This window comes from Stigmatopora nigra, chromosome 3, assembly GCF_051989575.1.
Source record: "Stigmatopora nigra isolate UIUO_SnigA chromosome 3, RoL_Snig_1.1, whole genome shotgun sequence".
Taxonomy (NCBI): domain Eukaryota; kingdom Metazoa; phylum Chordata; class Actinopteri; order Syngnathiformes; family Syngnathidae; genus Stigmatopora; species Stigmatopora nigra.
Genome location: NC_135510.1, coordinates 13174089 through 13195333, shown reverse-complemented (window position 1 = coordinate 13195333; position 21245 = coordinate 13174089). Strand labels below are relative to the sequence as shown.

Below are 21245 nucleotides of genomic sequence, written 5' to 3'. Positions count from 1 at the left end.
ATATGCTATATATGAGCATATATACATATGTACATATATAAGCATATATACATATGTACATATATATAAGCATATATACATATGTACATGTATATAAGCATATATACATATGTACATATATATAAGCATATATACATATGTACATGTATATAAGCATATATACATATGTATGTATATATGTATATATGTATGTGTCCTGTGACATTGTACATTTGGAGTATGTATGAAGAAATAACCCTTCTTGCATTGACAGACCTGATTGACTTAACTAGAATCCAGCATAATGCATTTCCATGCACGAGTTGGTTTTATGTGACATGAAAGTCATTTTGTGATAAAGGACACAACCAACATAAACAACTGTAGTAACAGTAAAGGATGAAACAGTCAAGTTAATGTTAAGCATTGTATGCATAGCACTTAACGTATACTTGACATCCTGTGTTGACACTTAAAACTTCGATATTGTGCTTCACTATTGTGTTCCAAAAATCCAAGTATCACATCTTAGAAGTTTTATAAGAACATGAATTGAATGAATATACAGGAGGATGTCAGCAAGACTTCATATTTAGAGAATAGGGACAGAAAAACAATTAGAATAAGATACAACAGGCCCTGTGTGCAGCAGATACACAGGAGCAGAGTCCTCCACTACTAGTGCCTCTTTTTCATAATTTACTGGGATCTTTCTCTATCATGTCCAAAACATTTGAATTATGCTAGGTGATGATGTTACTAAGAGTGTGATTGAATGATGATATAGCGTTTTGATCAATAATTGCCCTCTGCCCTTCATATGCTATCACTGGTAGTCTGTTATGTACTGGAACATGTGCACGATTTGTCATTCTTTTCAAAACATGCCTTTTTCCCAGTACCTATGTTACCATAAGGATGTTTTCTGCAATGGTTATTTAGAAGAGAAGTTAAACCGAAGAATGACTAGCACAGCACTCTTGTTCTGCAGTGGGGACAAATAACAACATTCTACATCCTTTCACTAACATCTATTTGTAAGAGATCATTTGAAGGTATATATATATATATATATATATATATATATATGTATATTTAAAGGAATGTTTCTAAATACTGGATTTTTTTTTAAAAGGATATGGCCACAAAGCCCCTAACAGGTAATTCCTGAAAATAAAGAAAATCGTCTGTGGTAATCATGAAGTGACTTTGTACAGCGAGCATCTAGACAGAATATTCACTGCTGTGGTGGTTAAATAAAAGGTATGTACATATCTGTCATATAAATTCAATATCTGTTATTCAAGACATTGTATCAATTTAACATGTAGGAAGTGAAATATTTATTTTCGGATTTTTTTCCTGGTTCCTGGGTGTGATTTCTTTAATTAAAAAAAATCCTCAAGTACTCTTATTATTACATCACAAGGCATTCAAAACAATTATATTAGGTTGCATATTGCACTAAATCCTATTCCGGTCAGTTTATGAGAGTCAAAATTATAATTATTGCTGATATTTTATTACCAGAAGGTGAGTAACAATAATGGAATCTTTGGTCACACTGATCTGATGAGTGCTTTAGTAACATTCATCCTCAAGGTTTGGGGAATCAAAATTCTCTTTATCATGTGTGTAAAACAGGGGCCTCTCGCCATAATCTGCAATAAAAAAAATTCAAGACATGTATAAACAGATTTTAGAAAATTAAAAAATAGCAAAAAGCAGCAAACACACAACAAGCTATCATGAATGTAAGCTCCTGGTAACTATGTTAACCATTGTTGATCAGATATACAGAAAGAATTGGTATCTTACCATCAGTATCACTACTATGTGGTTGAAGGTTGCTGGAATAATAGAACTCAATTTTTGGAGTATGGTCGTCAATTCTGGAAAACAAAAGATGACAAATCTAAAAAAAAAACTGGTATAGTTTGTCGCATAGCGTCCATGCATTTTCTATATTATCGAGAGCTATTTCTGAAGAGGTATTGTTTAATGGAAACGACGCCTCAGTTAAAAGGTGCTATTAAATACTACAGCAAGTGTCCTTAAAATGATAGACCATTTGACAAAAATACATTAAAATGGTCACAATAATTTCTCAAGAACTAAATTAGACTCTTACAGTCTTGCAATCTAATGTGAGGGCTCAGAGGTATAGCCGTCCCCAAAACAAAGTTTGTTGGCTCAATTCCCATATATTTTGTGGGAGACTGACTCCACTATGGCGGTCTGGTGTGGCGAGTGCTTAGCGCATCGGCCTCGCAGCTCTAGGGTACTGGGTTCAAATCCAGGTCACGTCCACCTCTGTCGCGTTTGCATGTTCTCTCCGGACATGTGTGGGTTTCCTCCGGGTACTCCGGTTTCCAAAAACATGCATAGTAGGCTGATTGGTCACTAAATAGCCCCTAGGTTGGCCGTCTCCTTGTGCCCTGCGATCGACTGGCCACCGATTCAGGTTGTCCCCGGCCTGTGGCCCTGAGTCAGCTGGGATAGACTCCAGCTCACCCTGTGGCCCTAATGTGGATAAAGCGATTCAGAAAATGAGATGCTCCTGATGTGTCATCAGTAGGTAAATGACAATGTCAACACGCTCTGATGCATTTATACAAGTAAAGGTTTTTTTTTACCATTTATGAGGTGCCCTGGCCTCACGCACAAAAAAAATGTCAAATACAAAACAATTTTAAACCCAGAATGAGCTGCTTTCATGCTATGCATAGGCGTTCTATTCTGTTGTTGCTTGCATTTCTGATGACGTGATAACATTTAAAAAAATAAAATAAAATACCTTCTCGATATAGGACCTGCCATATTTTTACTGAATAAGAGAGTGAGAATTAGGATGTGTAACATTCTTGAAACTATGTCATTGAGCGTTGTTTTTAAACCACAAAATCACCCATTTGGCCTTGGCACAGTACGTACAGACTATAACCACATCATAGAGCAGTGTGTAATAGGGCGGCGATGTTAAATGATGCTACTTCACAGCTCATTAGTGATGTAAAAAGATGTAGATGTGATGTTAGAGATATAAATAGTATGCTAAAACATTATCATTGACATTTATTCAGTTCACTTTGCTTCAGTTTTTTTTGGGATTGGATAACTTCATTCATCCCGTATTCGGGAAATTTTATTGTGACAGTAGCAAGAAGGGGGAGTGCAGATACAGAAAAAAAACCCACATATTTACAAGTTAGACAGGTGCAAAATTTTGTGCGTTATCCTCAAATGAATATGGTAGTACTTGCAAAAGTAGCAGCTAGTTGTGCTGCAAATACGAGAAAGGCTGTTCTCCCTAAACACTCGAAGCACAGGTGGCATGGAGGTGGGATCGAGGCGTGCCAAAAGTGTGGCCAGGAGATTATTTGCACCGTACATGCTCTTTGGAAGGCCTTGCTGGCGTGGCAAATGTGTTATGTAGCCATTGTAAACAAGCTAGAAAAAGCAGGTTCCAGTTTACACGTTGTAACATGCTAAGGTTGTTGAAGAAGAAGTCATGGTTCAGCACAATTAAAATTCTGAATCATGATCGGCTAGACTTATTTTTCCCCTTTCTGAAGCATACTAGTAGTCATGCAGCGGCGGTCCGTGCATTTTCTAGCGACGCCTGTCGTATTTCTGGCTTATGTTTTAGTTCGATTTAGTGCTGAAAATGTTCGTTCCCGGTTGTGACAGGCTTTCTTGCTTTGGAGTTGTCTGGCCTTTCTTAATGATGTCCAGCTTTTTTTCTTGAAAATTCTGTCTTGAAAATGGCTTTAAATCAACACAACAATATATTTGCTTGTGCAGCTCGCTCCAGATACAGTTTGGTAGCTCTGGCTAAACCACTCTATCACTAGCCAATCATAGTTGGTGACAGCGATGATGTATCCCTACGCCTGCGAGAAGGCATTGTGATGTTGCCAACTCGAAATCTGATTGATTAAAGAAACAGTCTTATCGACGCTTATTTAATGCAGCAGAGCCTGCAGAACTGATTGTGAAGGCCTTGGGGCAGATTTCTGACCCTGGCAACAATTAATGGTTGGAGTGTGATTGGTTAAATGCTTCAATATGAAAACATCTGGAAGTAGTGCAACCAGAAGGAAAAGCAATGAAAGGAGGCTGACAGACAATTTGGAATTATTTAATAAGTATTGATGGACAAAATATAATATATGATTCAGATATTTCTTAGGCCAGCAGAGAAGGCCTTGAAGGCCCTGGCGGCCCAACACTGTTGTAATGTTTAGATGACCTCCTTTATTTTTAGGCAGATCCCAGTGACATTTGGTAGGGTATATATTAGGAAAGTATTCGGCTCCATTTTATTATTTTTCTGAGCTGTTTTTTGCATTTGTTTGTTTGTCTCAATGTTTTTGTTCAATATAACTCAAAGGCCAGTAAAGGAATTATGATCAAACCCCTAGATACGTTTGTAATACGAAACGAAAGAGGTGATTAAAATTCCCAGTCGTGAGGTCAAAGAGGTGACAAAAGGAATTTACTGATAGATTAGCCTGCTTAACTCAAATGTATAATGTATGTGAGGGAAGAAAGAGTAAAAGGTGACAAATAAGAAATTAGATGTTAGAAAAAGTCACTTTTTGCAGTTTTTGTTTAATCCAGGAGAGGGTGGCAGTGTTTCATTACAAAAACATTTCTGTGTGTAAACCCAAGTCTATTTTAGCCCTATATTACCCTAGATTCAGTTGTATGTTCTTGAATTAGTGTAAGAAACTTTAGAGTCTAAAATCTACACCATATGAATATGGCATGAGGTTTATTCGATTGTACTACCAAAGTGTATTCAAGACGAGTGTCTTGAATTACTCTATTGCGGTAAATTAGGTCTTGTTTTTGAGCCATTAAGATTCCTATAATTGCCTTTGAATCTAATATCTTAGCCTCATTTGCCACACTTCATTTTATACTAGTTCTGAAAGTCTTGATGCAAGACGATTGCAAGACTTTATTGTCCGGCCAAAACTGCAGTGGCCAAAAAGCGTGACCGGATGTTTGGTCGCTGGTCTTTTGGTCGCCAGTCTTTTGGTTACTTTCGGTCGCCGGTCAAATGTACTTAGATATTAAATAGTACTTAGATATTAAACTCTCTCTCTTAGATATTTTACTCTCTCGCTTAGATGTCAAACTCTCTCATGAATATAATTTTGAGAGCTGGCAGAAGAGAAGGCAACAAACTACTCTATATGAGGAGACCTTTCAGCGTACATGCATGTATGTAATTAACAACCAGCTCCTTGGGAAAAAGAAACAGTCATGGACATGGATTAACGTGATAAAACAAGTTACCTCATTACCTCTGTTTTTATGAAGTCCACCCATGCTACAAGCTCAGATCTACACTTTGTAGTATAAGATAGTATTTTGGAATCTAGGATAATATCGCTATGAAAATAGCAAGCATAATTAAGACTAATGTGGCATGACAAAAGGTATTTTCGTTTACCGACATGAGTTCAAAAGAACTTCAAACCACCCGCCCCCTTAAATGTATCAACAACAAATAGAAGCTGAAGTATGAGAACATTTGAAGTGTCCGCATCTTCCTGAACCTCTTCTTTTAATCATCATTATCTTCATTACTCATGTAAGAGTCTTTGGAGTCTTTGGAAATTGGAACTGTTTGGCCTTCTGTTGTAACAGCCGATCTCGTGCGATAAACCCACTACTTGAGTAGCTTGCTGAGACCTGTGTCTGTCAGGCCCAGACTAAGTTCTTTAATCAAAGGCTACGGAAGGCCTTAGGTAAATAAAAGCTTTGTATAACACCAGAGAGTGCCGCTCCTACATGCTGTACTGTTTTTGCACATTGGACAAAATGGAAACAAGAACTTTTGAACCAATTTATCTAATGTTTGCATCTATTCAATGGTGGCTGGCAGTTGTGGCTGTATCCTCTGTTAACTAAGGCAGAAAGAAGCAAGCAAAATCTCACACAGTGCGGGAGTAAAAAGCCCATCTTTGAAGGAGCTGTCAGAGTATCCTGCAGGGGGTGGATATGGTTGTCCAGCCTGGTTGACAGACACTGTGTGAGTTGAGCAACATATTATATGTACAATATCTGTACACTATCTAATTTATAATTCATATTTTTGTCATTAGCACAGTCATTGATATTGTTATGTTCACCATTTGAGATATGGATTGAGTTGTACTGGTATATGAAGTGTGCATATTATTTTTGTTACTATTTCCCTTTTAATTTAAAAAAACAATTAAAAAAACAAAAGGCATGACTTATTCAAACAGGGCAATAATTAATGGTGTAACCACAGATCCTAATGTTCACATTTATCCTTTCTACTTTCATTGGGTCATTTTTGTTGTACCGCTTATCCTTACAAGAGCCACAGGGGGTGCTGGATGCTATCCCGGCCAAGTATGGAGAGCAGACAGAACTGTATTTGATTATCAGTTAATTATCTTTTTTTTATACTTCAGTGTGAAGGAAATCAATATGGAATAAGAGAAGGGTTAAAGGAATGGGAGATTGATGCTGGGGATATTTTCTAAAAGAAGAGGCTCAGTAAAATCAAAATAAACTCGGGTAACACTCAAGTCAAGGGCATCTGGGACATCCTTTTCGTTCCACATTCCTGTCTGACGCACACACACAAAGCAGCATTGTATTGAACTTCATCTTAGTCATATCACAGTATCATACATACACATTTGGCCTCCAGCCACATCTGCCATTGTGTAGAGTTATGGACTGACAGTCTTAATACGACCTGCAAATGTTTCGACGCTGTACAAAGATGAGGTATGAATTTCAAAAGCGATGGGAGAAGAGGACATGCTGTCACTTAAGGATTCTTTAACCTATGGTCAAATGACAGAAATGTCATGTAAGGACCATGAAGAAGCAATGACAGCAAAAGGGTGTGCCTTTTATTCATTATGGATACTACTTTGTGTTATCTCAAAGTATTAGTTAGTTTATTTGAGAAACAACTTAAAGAAAATGAAACGTCAAGTTGATAATTTTTTCTTAGATAGTACATAAAATCAGTTTGAAAATAAATCTAGATAGATCATAAATCTTTAGGTGGGGTTTAAAATGTCAAAGTCAGGTATAAGTCAGTCGGTTTTCCATTTTAGCAAGGCACAATACCCACAATGCCTTTTAATATGCATGCTTCCTCAACAACATGGTGACATTATTTAAAACACCAAAACATAAGGAGATTAGAAATAAGCCTGAATTAAGATTTAAAAAGACATAGTGGAACAGTTGGTATATTCCATTTTTTTAAGTGATGCACTGTAATCCTTACAACCCTAAAAACATCTACAATGTGGTGGTTTGCACTGCTTATACTACATGAATACCCGTGTAACAATAGGTGTGAAATACATGTTTTAACATTAATTTTATTGCACACATACCTTCAGAGTAAGTTGTGAATATACTGTAAATGTTTTTGAGTTATCTTATTAAAATGTATTTCTTCTATTGCATATCCCATCCACTTCTAGATAATAGCACTAATCAATCAGAATGTAGCTCAGTGGGAAAGAAAAGAATATTGTACTTGAAAAGAAAAGTCAAACCTAAATAACCGGAAATATGTAGAAAATAGAAATGGCTAGAAGTTGCACTACTAAATAAAATGAAGCAGGGGAACTCACAAAGCTTTTCAATTTAACAGTGTTCGAGGTAATGCATTATTATGATACAAGTTGCTTTTTCTGAGAACATTCAATTAAAAAAAATCCCAATTTATTGACACCAACAATGTTGTACCATTTCTAGTGATGTGATCTGTGAATTTGAAAATATTCTGAATGGCAAATGACAAAACAAAGTGCCAAATCTAAATGTGATATAATGAACTGATTCTGACAGTGATGATGTGACTTTCTCCGCATATGATTTATTTTGGAATTTTTTTGTCCCGCAGGTACCTGAAATGCAAGGCAAATAGTTTTGAAAGTAAAATGTCTTGGGAAAAGTACTTGTTCACGGACATGGAGAAGAGGAGGGAACATTCCACAAATCCTCCATATGATTGGCAGTAGGTAATTAATTTTCTGCAAGGATTTGGACCGTCGCCTGACATAAGTGAAACACAGTATACATGTACATACACATAATGGGGGCATTTGATTGCCCCACCCCACCTCTTTTGATGTTTCCTTTTACCTATGCATTTTTAAAAATCAAATTTCTTCTTTGAATCATCAATGCATGCAAAATTCAGTTGATGTAGAAGGCCAAAGTGCAGTACACGTACGTAACGTAGTCTTCCTTTGGAGGTGCATTGTATGACATTTGATATTTTCTTTCAGCACATTGCCAGTTGAATGCAGTTTCTGCAATGGTAAGTCTTTAATTTTGTTTTCTGCTGTAATTTGTTAAATACATTGGAAAAAATTGTTTGGATAATTTCATGTCATTCCTGTTTTCTTTTTTTTAACTCCTATAATCATGGTTGCCTGGCATTTCTGCTCTAATAATTACACTTCAATTATGTTAATAGTAGAGCATGCAATTATGAGGCATGATTGGTATCTTCAAGAAAAATATCTGCAATTGTCCATATGTTTGTGTGCATGTATGTGCGCGTTTTGGATACGAGGTAAGTGCGCCACATTAATGACAACCAAGCTTATGTAAAGTGCCGCAGCGTATTTATAGAGTCAGCTGGGGTTCTGAACGCCTTCAAATAGGAAGAGTTCACAAACCTTATTATTACACTTGCATAAACACACCCGTGCCTTCACGCACACTTGCATGTAACTTTTCCTGGAATCATGTAGAATATTCAGTTTGGTTTGAATCAGTAATCTCATTTAAATGTATTTGAAGAACCTTTTTTTTAATTCATTATTTTTCCGAAATGCTATCAGCACAAGGTCTGCTGGGGTGCTGGAGTTTATCCTATCCCAGCTAACTACGGGCATCAGGTGGAGGACACCCTGAATTGGTGGCCCGCCAATCGTAGGGCACAACTATTCAAACTCACACTCATACCAAGGGCAATTTAAACTATCCAAGCAGCCTACTATGGATATTTTTGGGATGTGGGAGGATCCTACACAGAGAAAACCCACGCAAGCCCAGGGAGAACATGCACATTTCACAAAGGAAGGTCTGGACTTGGGAAAATAAACTTGTGAATTTAATGCACCATAGAGGGTTGTTAACAAGCACACCCTTCTCAACCGTTTTCTATTGAAAACCAATACTGCAGATTGCAGTCCTTACCTACTCTCTAAAAACAATAGGAATGATTTCTATACTTTCCCAACAATAAAGTGCAATGGATTTGATAGTTTATCCATAAAGCGCTTTAGAGCATCAATTTACTGACATTTGTTCTTCAGGATTTAAAATGGCAGTTGTTTATACATCAATTCAATTACTATTTAGTTTATTGTTTTATAATGTTTTCATATATATATATATATATATATATATATATATATATATATATATATATATATATATATATATATATATATATATATATATATATATATACATATATATATATATATATATATATATATATATACATATATATATATATATATATACATATACATATATATATATACATATACATATACATATACATATACACATACATATACACATACATATACACATACATACATTTGATGAAATCGCAAAGTGTAGTGATGTGTGAATTTTTGCTGCTTAATGTTTGTGGTCATGATGTACAAATGGTTTTATCGAGCATGTACAGTAACTATGAAGGTGGGCCCTCAAGCCTTGTTTGTCCCTAATGACTAATTCCCATATCACCGTCCTTGCTTTAATGCACGCCGTCTTCAGTCCCTGTCGCACTAATCTGTCTACAACCGTCCAGTTCTTCATTGTGATGTTGCAGCAGATGGAAACCCATTCATGGCCATCAGCTGGGGCTTTATCCCCACTTCATCCTGGCCCAAGAAGACATTAGTCATGGCTCTAGGCAACATAAACACAAATGGGCTAATTGGAAACAGATCACACACTGGCACTTGTGAGGAAATTTACACGCACAATCACACTCACCCGCATGCAGGCCATTCCACATACACACACAAACACAATATCGCACACTTAATATAATCAAACCCTCACACTAACCTACTCTCACACAATGTGTTGCAAACACTTGTTCTCTGTCTTTCAGAGGCCCCTCCATTTCCCAAAGGAATTACCTCAGGGTGATGGGAAGGGGGTCAGTTTATTGTTTCTTATCAAGAGCATGGGAAATGATTGACTCAACAGACGGGTAATGACAGTGAAAGAGAAAAGATTGAGAAGGTCTTTTGCTCACGGTAATAAACATTGTGTAAAGTAAGCCTTGCATGAATGAAGTATGAGTAAGAGCAGAGAACATGATTACTATCAGATTATTTTAACATCCATTCCTTTAATCAATAACAACTAGTTATGTGTGATAATTATTTCCATGTGGAACAATCAATGTGATTGTTAAAACCTTTGATTTTTGAAAAACAACGCAATTACAGTGGTAGAATTGAAAGAAGTTTTATTAAAGCACATGGGATTCATGTACGGCTTATGCTCTTAAAGGTCGCCGTCATGGGAAAAAAAAGACTAGAATATACAGGTGTTTAGAACTGGACTATGAACATTAGAATTTTGCTGCAGATTGTATATGATGATATCTAATGGGGAGAACCAAATTAATACAGCTATTTAAATATTTATATTCATAATAATGAATATAAAATAGTTATCCTATTCATTTTCTGTATTGCTGGAATGATTTTCATAGGATCATTTTAGGTTCAGAAAATGGTCACAAGGGTTCTCCTCTTGATTGATTGCGAGTCAGTCAAATGCTAGATATAGTCCTGCTCACTATAATTGGGACTCATGAAATTTAAGTACCTAGTGTGGAATATCTTGAGGGAAAGGAAATTAATCCAGTGTCCCACTAACATGCTTTCTATTTTAAAAGAAACCCACACAAAAAAATCTTAATTTGTATAATTTGTTTAAAAACAAGCGGCCCGGTGGTTACAGCGTGGACTTCAGATTGTGGGTTCAATCCCAGGTCGCGACCTTCCATTGTGGAGTTTGCATGTTCTCCCCCAGCTTGCATGGCTTTTCTCATGATAGTCAATTTTCCTCTCATTACAAAATGTTTTCAAGATTTCACCAATTTTTAGAACTCTCCATTTACTTTTTTTATTAATTTATCTATTTCTTTGTTTGTCTTTAGTTTTATTCTGTTTAATACTGGGTTTGATAGACCTGCTCAGTAAAACACTGGAAAATATTTGACATAAAATACTACTGACTGCATGTTGGTCATTCAGTGCTTGATTGAAAAAAAATGACACTCGAAGTGTGTCAAGGTCAGTTCCAAACAGCCTTCTACATTGTGTGCACCTCGCTCTTTTTTATTATTGTCAGAAGAGGAAGAAATGGAGCTGCAAAACTAGGCTTGTGCCAATTAAGTGATGTCCTGGAGCACACAACTAATTTGTGTACACTGACATGTGCAGCTTGGTACTGGCAGAAGGAATGGAGGAGACGGGTGTGAAGCTACCTATTCTACAGATGAGTCGAGTCAGCAGCATAGCTGAGGCAGCGTTGATGGACAGCGGCTGATTAGGGGAAGGCCGTGGCAGCTCGAGTTTGCTCAGATGCCCCAAGGCTTTGTCAAGGTAGAACACCCCCCACGACCATTACTTATTTATTCATTCTTGCTGGGTGATGTGTTGACAGCCCAGGGCTCCACATAGCAATGATGAACAGGATACTGTTGTTTAGAACTGTTACCGGAACAAAATCCACGGTTGACTAGTCCAACTATATATGCTGTAGATTGGCCAACAAGTGACATTTGTGAAGATAGTGGAGGAGGCAATGGAAGTTCATACACTGGTCAAGACTGACATTTCAGACTCAGGCTTTTCCAAAGTGATTTTAAATTTGATTTATTTAAAAGATTTGATAAGTTATTGATGAGGGAACAAACAATGACGGCCCAGTGGCTCGATTGAGGGTTCGGTCTCAGGTCCGAACCTTTCAGGGTGGAGTTTGCATGTTCTCCCCGGGTTTGTGTGGGTTTTCTCCGGGCACTCTGGTTGACTCCCACAACCCAAAAGCATGCACGATTGGCTGATTGGCCATAGGTGTGATTATGTGTGAATGGTTGTCTGTCTCCTTGTGCCCTGCGATTGGCTGACCACTAATTCAGGGTATCACCTGGGACAACGAATTTCCCGCGACCCTTTCTAGGATTGCACAGAAAATGAATGAATGTGTGGATACCAGTAGATAGCTGTGTTATGTTTGAGGTTGATTCCCAGTATACTCAAGGTTGAAAATACTTTAATCAATAGCACTGGTGTGTTTATCCTTCAGAATGAGCTCCAACATTGCCAACGCTTTATTTCTGCCTTTTTGCTCACAATCCCCACTCTCTATCTTTTCTTGTGAACACAAAGTCCAACTATTATTGGTATTGTCTTGCTGCAAGCTGCAGAAACTACATGATTTAAAAAAAATTGATAGAAAGGGAGTGACCACTACTTCCCCTCTTGCTTAATAGTAGGTTTTAAAAATGGAACTCTGTATTCAAAGAGTAACTTGGAAACCATTGCCAAAATGACATCATTAAGTGCAGAACAACAACACGGAGCTAAAAAATGAACCAGGCCATTTGAAGAATAACATACACCAGCCAAGGATTATTATTATTAAAAGGTGACAGTGAGGTGAAAACTTGGTTACGTGTTTGACTCTAGCACCATCAACTCAAGAAGTGAAGTGTGTAAACCAAGAATGAAAGAAAGCCTATATCAAACTTTTGTGAGCAAGGATTTATAATGTGTCAAAAAAAAGCCCTAAACTGCTTCATACCTCGTGCGTGTCTTAGGAAATGTTTCTGTGATTTCCTGTCTAATGCGACTTAGAGTTGTATTGATGTCAAAGAAGATTTTAGCCTCACTGCGCTGTGTTTGTTTGCAAGTTTGCAATCATGATCGCTGGTGTTTCAACCCGAGTGCAGCAGGAGATTATGTTACGTTGAGGTGTGTTTTAACACAGAAAAGCAGGGGATCAACCATATCACCAACGTGTCTGAGCTAAGGTGAGAGACGGATGTATGGCCTCTGATCACAACAGGTCACCACTAATGTCATCAGAGAAACAAGAAGATGTGCGGAAACCACAAATATGCACAAATGTGTGAGAGGAATGCATTTGTTGCTCGTAATTTTTCCATCGGAAGATTACGTGAAAGTAAAGCCAAAAATGTACCATCACAGTTAGAAAGTTCATCCTACACTGCAAGAATGTGTAAAAAAAAATCCAGCAGATCAACATGAATGAATTAGATATTTTCCAGCTTTATTCTACAAACAAAAAAAATATTTAAAAAAAATACTATCACTTGTCAGCAATGACATGGTGGCCTGCATTACATACACATTTGGACATTGTCGACAAACAGTGTAACCATCAAATTTTGAGAAAAGAAAATCCATGATATTTTTAATCAATCATGCTAACAGGGGCAACACTACTGATCAATGACTTGATTATTCGGGATTTGCATTCAGACAGTACCATATAGAGCGGTCACAATATACTGCACTTTGCAATGAACAAAATTCATAATAAAAATATATTGAAATATACAATTCAAGCTTTCAGGCATGTTGATGCCAATACACAAAGAGATATTTGAGATACTCTGAACTATTTCTTCTGGCAATCATTGTAAAGCTGGGACACACAATCTGGGACTCAGTTATTCATCTTTATATTTTTGTCAGCTTGACATAATAGCTATGACAGCATGGGAACCTGATTACAGATCTGTGGGTGGTGTTAATAATTTTCTTTGAGCTTTTGTTGTGGAAAATTTGATGCCGTTTCCACAACAAGATCTCTAATTGGCTGCTAAAAAGCTCTTAAAACCTTCATTTTGTAGCTCTCAATAATCATCGTTATGATTTGATGTAAAAATGCATTACTCTTCAAACAAACCATGGCTGTTTTGACAACTGTAATTGAGGGAAAAATAAGTAGCGCCTAAGGCACAACATTCATTTTGGCCTTGTCTTGAAACCAGATTCAGTTTGTGGTGTGGAAAAATCTTTTTTTAAATTATTTTTAGGAATACTATTTTATAATTATTAATATTCGTTCATCCATTTTCTAAACCGCGTATCCTCACAAGGGTCACGGAGGGTGGGGCTGCAAAAAGTTCCCCACGGCAAACAGTAATGTTTTGGTCCACTGAAGAATACGAGTGTAAGTGTGGTTTGAAGCAAGACTTGCGGAATGTGGAAAAATAAAGCAAGAGGGTAGCGTCAATAAATGCAAGCTTGACGGCTTGCAGAAAAGCTGCCAAAAATCAATTAAAGTTCGGCAAACACCTATCACATACTTTTTAATGGAAATGTTGAGATTCTATTTCAGGCTGTATCATTTATTAGCAGGAATTTTCTGCTGCTCATGTGAGTATTAAATGTCAAGTTACTCATGGTGTAATGGTACTACATTCGCCAAACTCCAGCCCACATAGTTTGGTGCACATTTCCACTCAAGATGGTGTGAATGTGACTGTGAAAGGTTATATTGAATCTGTGACTGATTGATGACTAGTCAGAATGTAGTGATGGTTTTCCCTAAGCCACATCTGCAACCATTGTCTATGCAGAAAGTGAATGAGTTAGTATTATGTCTTGAAAGAAAAATCTGACTTAGTTTTAAAACTTCCAATTTTATAAGTACCTGTTTTTGAGTCAGCAAGTAGAAGAAAAAGTGGGCCATCTTGACTGTTGATAATTAGAAGGCTTGATGGAAAAACAGACCACTGCAGTGGCTAGTGATGTCATGAGGATAGTAATCAAATAATCAAGTAAATGTGGGTTTGAAAAGAGCGCTTCCACATAAAAAGAGTGTAGTGTAACCATATGGCTTCATGAAAAGCATGTAGAGCATTTTTGCAGTAAGACAAATAATTCAATACATATGAAGTATTAAATATCTATTATTCTCATCTCATTTTCGGAACCGCTTTATCCTCAGTAGGGTCGCAGAGGGTGCTGGAGCCCATCCCAGCTGATTTCGGCGTACCCAGAGAATACCCATGCAGGCCCAGGTAGAACATGAAAACTCCATACAGGTGGACTGGCCTGGATTTGAACCCAGCTCCCCCACTATGAGATATCTATTGTTATGAAATATTAATATCTACTATATAAAATAAATGTGACTGTTAATGGGGGGAGATATCTGTAAACGCAAACGAACTAATGGCCCAGGGAACTATCTGCTTTATGTAATATGAATAAATACACGGCTTATCCTTTTATTATAACTAAACGTTAAGTATGTCCTTAGTATTTAGACTAAGTGCCTAGATAAAGTATAGCTGCATAATTAAAGCGGCCAATGTGTGTCTTTTTACTTCTTATGACCTGGTGTCCACATGTGTGGACATCACATTTTTGGTTATCAAAGACTACAAGGTTACATTTTGGACTACAGGGGCCTGACGTCCCCTCATGATATATACATAATTTTCTCAGGAACTGCACCATTTAAAAAGAGATTTTTTGGTTTTCACACCCATCAATTAGCCTAAAGATTAAAGAAATAGGGTTTGTAAGTTCCACTATTGCCTATAGACAAAGATGAAATGTTTTTGACTGATTTTTGAGTAACAGTAACTTTTTGAATATTCTCCATTCTGAATGGCCCACGACAATTATTTGACATGAAGACATTCATGCATGTTTGTCATTGGTTTCCTATAGGCTATTCTACCTTTGATTATATCCTGTTGTTAAGCCAGAACAAGGAACTAAGATCAAGAAACTTCTTGACATGAACATCAGGCACCTTTTCAAACTGAGCATCTTAATTAACAGCTTTAATTACATGTAGATCTTAATGCAGAACACCATATGCAGGACTGAATATTCATGGGACTCACTGAGCGAGCTGTCCTCACTATGGACCAAACTGCATCTCTCTTGCCCTCATTATTCCGAGGTGCTGACAAAGAGCAACATAGCCAAGAACAAGGAGAAAAAGCAAAGGCAGATTCAAAAGTTATCTGCAAACTTCATGACACTGGTAAACAAAAGTAGAGGACAAAATAAGTACTTTTATAATCATCTCCACTGTTGCTCTATAGCCTCAATAAGAACGATTTTGCTGAGGGTTAGTGATTCTAATGTTCGTACTGTTCTACATGGAGGTAAAATGAAATAACAATTTATTAATCCCTGAAGGAAAATTCCAGGTCTGTAAAATGGAAGACTTTTCAAATACTGTTGATTAACGCACTGTGCTTTTGATTGTACAGGTGAAACTTCTGAACCTCATCCATAAAAAAACAAAACCTAAATGTGTTTATCCAGTACTCTCTAAATTATACCGCTCCTTGCTCAAGGCTAAAGTATCTTTTGAACATGTCTAACTTCATAGTAATGTCATTTATCTTGATCATTGGTTTATAACCCTTTCTCTCCCATGTTCCATTATTCCAACCAAAGAGAATATTGGGGATGACTGGGAATTTACGTGCGTCTCAGTTTGTGAAATTGAACTATGCTGTGACTGTTTGGAGACAGTATACAGCAGGTATAAGAAAATTGTTGTCACGAGTGTAGTTGCAATGTGTGCATGTACTTTAAATGCGTCTGTCAACATATATATGAAGTCAATAAATTGAGATAAGCGTGACGCGGGATGAAGAAATGTGAGAGTACTTCAGCAGTGCCAGTTCACCGCGAGTTTTTTTGCTCATAAACTCCAACACCTCAGTAGCTTTATTTGCAGAATCTCCAAGTGTAGGTTAGGTCAATAGAGCACTGTCACTCATACCTTCTGTGCAAATGCATGCTTGCAGGTTGTTTGCGGCACTTCGGCCAGGGTATTGGCATTTGTGCAAAAGGAAGGGCAAGCCTTGATGTGTGTTTGTTCACCAGGTAAACATAGTCACAGTTCTATCGGCAAAGTGAGTATTATATAAATGTTTCAGTACTATGTTGAGATACACAAATGTATTTGTTCTCGGTATTACCAAAGGAATTATTCTTATTTTTTGATTGTGTCGATCCCAAAACCCTAAAAAGAACCCAATGTGTAACCCTTTGCAGGTACATCCCAAACCTAAGTACCCAGTTGGCCTTTCTGCCATGAGCTTTTTTGTACTCGTTTTTTGAGTGTTGTCACCATTATTTCAGTGGTTGTCCAGCAAAAGTGTGAGTTACTTTTAAGTAATAAATTAGACAATTTATATCCCTGTAACATGCAGTCAGGGAAAGAGAAGAGAAAAGTCTTCCCTGATGGGTTACATGTGTTTTGGGATATTTGAGCTACATTGTCTGTTTTTGGGAGCTAAGCAGATTAAGGTAGTGACCGCAGGCATCTTTCCACACACCATTAGTGTTACACGCTGCATTATTGCTGAGACGATCTCGCACTGGCTGTACTGCGAGTGAAAGTGCATGTCAATCAAATAGCAGATTCCCTGTACAGGAATAATGATAGACAAACCGACTCCCTGTTTGTTTGCCTGCTTGGTTGTTTCTATCCGGTGCAATCTACCATCACAATTTTTGCAGTTGATGCTCCAACATATTAAAAACCAATAACCTAGTGGATAGGACTACAAGCTAATTTTAGCATCTAATTCTCTACCCTAGTATGTTTCCCCAGCTACTGCTACCCCTGCTTTACTTGCTGCTGCTTCTTCAACAGCCTAGTTAAAGTTGTTTTTGGCAATCTCATCTCCTGGCTCAGCATTGCATCATCTCCTGCTTGCATGGGCCTGAATACGGATTAGAAATTGTACACTTCATTGGGACTCTGCGCTTTAAGTGAGTATTGCCTCACGTAATATCTGCTGTATGTTTGCTTTTCCAACATTATTCTTGTTAGAGGCTGGTCCTTCTCAAAAATAACTGATGCATAAAATCCATTAAAAAATGTATACCATATAAAATGTATGAAGTAGACAACACTGTCCACTAAACTGAAATCCAAAAACCCAGTATTCAAAAATTGTAATCAAGTGAGTGTACTTTCTTTATGATAATATGGCTAAATCACAAGAAAAAAAGTACTCCTTTGCATTCAATATTAGATTATTAGTTTAAGATGTTGAACAGTTTAATCTGATTTATTGTTATTTTAAACAGAGAATTGATTACAATATAATAAAGTAGAATAGGGTGAGAAAATTCTTCCATTTGCAATCAGTATCCATTTTTTTTGGTGGTCATAATTGCCGATTCAGTTTGATGAGCACAATAAAATCAAATATGACCAGTGGTTAGGTTGTTTCTAATAGATGAAAACTAAAGTGCTATGCAGACCGCACCTTAAAGCTAGTGTAAACCTACTTAAATGATCATCACGTGTCTTTCAAGCGTTGGAGTTCAACCACCACAAGTACCTAAAGGCATTTGAGTTTGTACATAAATAAAACACATATCTGTCAAATTTGAATATTTGGAGGTCTTCAGGCAAAACTGAAAATAAATGAAATATAATACAACATTGGGGAAAGATGTACCAACTAGTTTGAAAGTAGTACGTATATAGCAGACTGAACTCCTGGCATTAAAAATGACTGCAGCTAAGGAAATTACTGTCACGTACTGTACGCTCCATAAAAAATAAAAAAAGCAATGTGGCTGGTTTGAATGAACAGCAGTGAGTACGACAGCAGAAGCTCTGACTCACCGACTGAATCCATTAAAGTCCTGCAGTGACAAAACTTGCCCTTGTTAGACTTGCCAGCAGTGTCAAGAAACCCATTATAATATATTAGTGACTTATTATGCAAGGAAAACATGCAGAAAAAGCACTGGAGATTTTTTTAAACAAATATATAATTGAAATTTCTGAAGCATATGGAAAATTTGCCTCAGAATCACAATAAGTGGAAATAATTTCTGACACATAAAACAATGTTAGTCCCTTTTTGTCTAATATTCCGAATAAATGTATAATAAAAATAGACCCTCCAAAAAAAACTATATATAGTGGTAACTGTGGATAGTTAATTCCCAATCTCCTCCCACCTGTCTGGGTAGTAAAAGGCAAATCACCAATGCATGGATGAGAAGTGACAGGCAGAACAAGGTGACATAGGTGACAAGGTGACAAAATGCAATCTGTTAACCCAAGCAATATTTTACTGTAGGCCTTATAACGCCTCCAGGAATAGGGTTAAGGACATATAAGGATTGACTTTGGCTCAAGGACAGTGCCTGGGAAGGAACTGAACTCAAGAAGTTTCCTTCATGGCACACTCACTAGTGAAATCTATGTCACACTTCACATCCATTGCCAGACGTTTGTCTATGTGTCTTCAGAGGCCTATTTTGTCCTATACTAGAGGTCGCCAACTCCATCAAAGGACATTTTATCCATTGCCAATGAAGTATGAAATATGAAATATTAATCGTTCTCTTCTCACTCTGTTTTTCTGCACTCATATACAAGATTCAACAACTCTAAATATCAGACATTATTTATTCTTTATTTGGATTATGACAGGATATTGCATTAAGCACTTAGGTGGGCAATTCGCATTTGGATAGACAAATTAAACAGTGTTGAATAGCTGACTAGCATACAGTAAAAGGCAAATCTGCTCCATAATATTGAATTATGGCTAACATTTTTTTTAATCTTACTATGAACATTTTTGGTGGTTTGAGATTAAAAATCTCCCTATTTTGTATAAAGATCTGTTACCATTTTTATTAATGTGCAAAGTCTCTCTTAACAAAACTGAACTAACTAAAATAAATTAGATTAAATTAATATATGACATGGAGTTTTGAGACATGTCGACGTGAATGCTACAGATAACAAAGCAGAAAAGGTGAGACCAAAAAAAACTGACCTCTTTTTGCGAAATTCATCACTGATGTGTCAAGTCGAAGGGAGCAGAAAGACTATCATCACAGAACTGAAAAAGCATTAGTCTGTGACTTGAACGGCATCATCTTTGAGACACTCTACTTAAAAGAGCCAATGTAGACATTGAAGAAATATGTTTTTGGACATGGTTGCAAATGGTTGAGATGAGATTATCCTATTTGAAAAGTTGATTTTCAGCCCAAAAGGTTTTTGGTACCAATTATAGTTATTTTTCTTAAAGCCTTGCAGTGCATTTGGTCCATTGGTAAATTTTTAGCTAAATTCTGACTCATCATGTTTGTTAGTTATCATGTTAAAATTAGATTGTTGAGCTACTAAAATGAGTTTGGTCAGGTAAATAAATTGATCAAATTAGGATTTGCCAATGCATAATCAAGTGGGTGCTTTTCAATTATAGGACACAAAACATGGGAAAAAACATGGGAATATTATTTTCTTTGATGCCACTTGTATGTATAACGTAATGGCAACATAATATGAAAGAGAAAGTTGCAGTTGTGCTGAATAGCCACTGATGGTGCTTAATGCCTTTATGGTGGGTTGGCAGGCCAGAAAGTCAGGGTTTTGCTTACATCAGCTTATCGCCCACTTAAGCCCAGCCTAATAAATCCTCCCAGTTGAAGTAAAATAGAGTTTATTGCTGCAATTTAGCAATTCAACACTGATTTGTTCTGAGTCTTTCCACTTTTGTGCACGCTTCAGAATCAAACCATGTAAATTGCTTTAAAAAGCTAAGGTCAATGTAGACTATCTGACAGTGTCCATATATTTTTTACAGCAACAAAAAAATACATTGTTTTTATACCTCAGACTGCAGTTACAGGATGTGGTAGTATAGTTAGTTTTTCTCATGATTTTCCACAGAGCCACTTTAGCCATTAAGGTGTAAATGATTGACATGGATCTGTTTATCTATGTTGCTATTAATGAATATTGTGGTTTGTTTTGTATTTCAAGGTTTCTCCTCAAGTGTAGCTCATAATGATTCTGTCTAAGCCACAGAGGTCCGGCAAAGTTGCATTCTGCTCTAGCTGCAGTCTTCATCAAATTTAACTTTCCATTTTTCACCTTTCCAAATCCCCAAAGCCATGCCACAGTGGATTCATTTCACACCTGGAAATAGTTTCCCCAGTATGTGAGTTCAGGATGGACTTACAGTCAAACAGCCAAAGGAGGCAAGCGGTGTTTCAGCCTCAGACAAAGCATATATCTGCGTTGAGCCAATTTTAGCCGCAGGCCATCCCAAATTTCATCTCCTTGGCTGCCCGCTTTTTATTCCATGTCACCCTGCCTGTTTTTCCCTGCAGACATTGTGTCCTTTATTTAAACCT

The 21245-nt window shown here is 37.0% G+C and overlaps 2 long non-coding RNA genes across 2 annotated transcripts; one reads left to right on the top strand and one right to left on the bottom strand.

Moving 5' to 3' along the window:
* The first annotated feature begins 2 nt into the window (after window positions 1-2).
* LOC144194336 (uncharacterized) lies at window positions 3-1271 on the top strand. Its single transcript, XR_013325867.1, has 2 exons — window positions 3-1034; window positions 1115-1271. It is a non-coding gene; the product is annotated as an uncharacterized LOC144194336 (long non-coding RNA).
* On the bottom strand, window positions 1060-2902 carry LOC144194335 (uncharacterized). Its single transcript, XR_013325866.1, has 3 exons — window positions 2777-2902; window positions 1798-1871; window positions 1060-1640 (listed from the first exon to the last, which is right to left on the bottom strand). It is a non-coding gene; the product is annotated as an uncharacterized LOC144194335 (long non-coding RNA).
* Between the last annotated feature and the right edge of the window lie 18343 nt (window positions 2903-21245).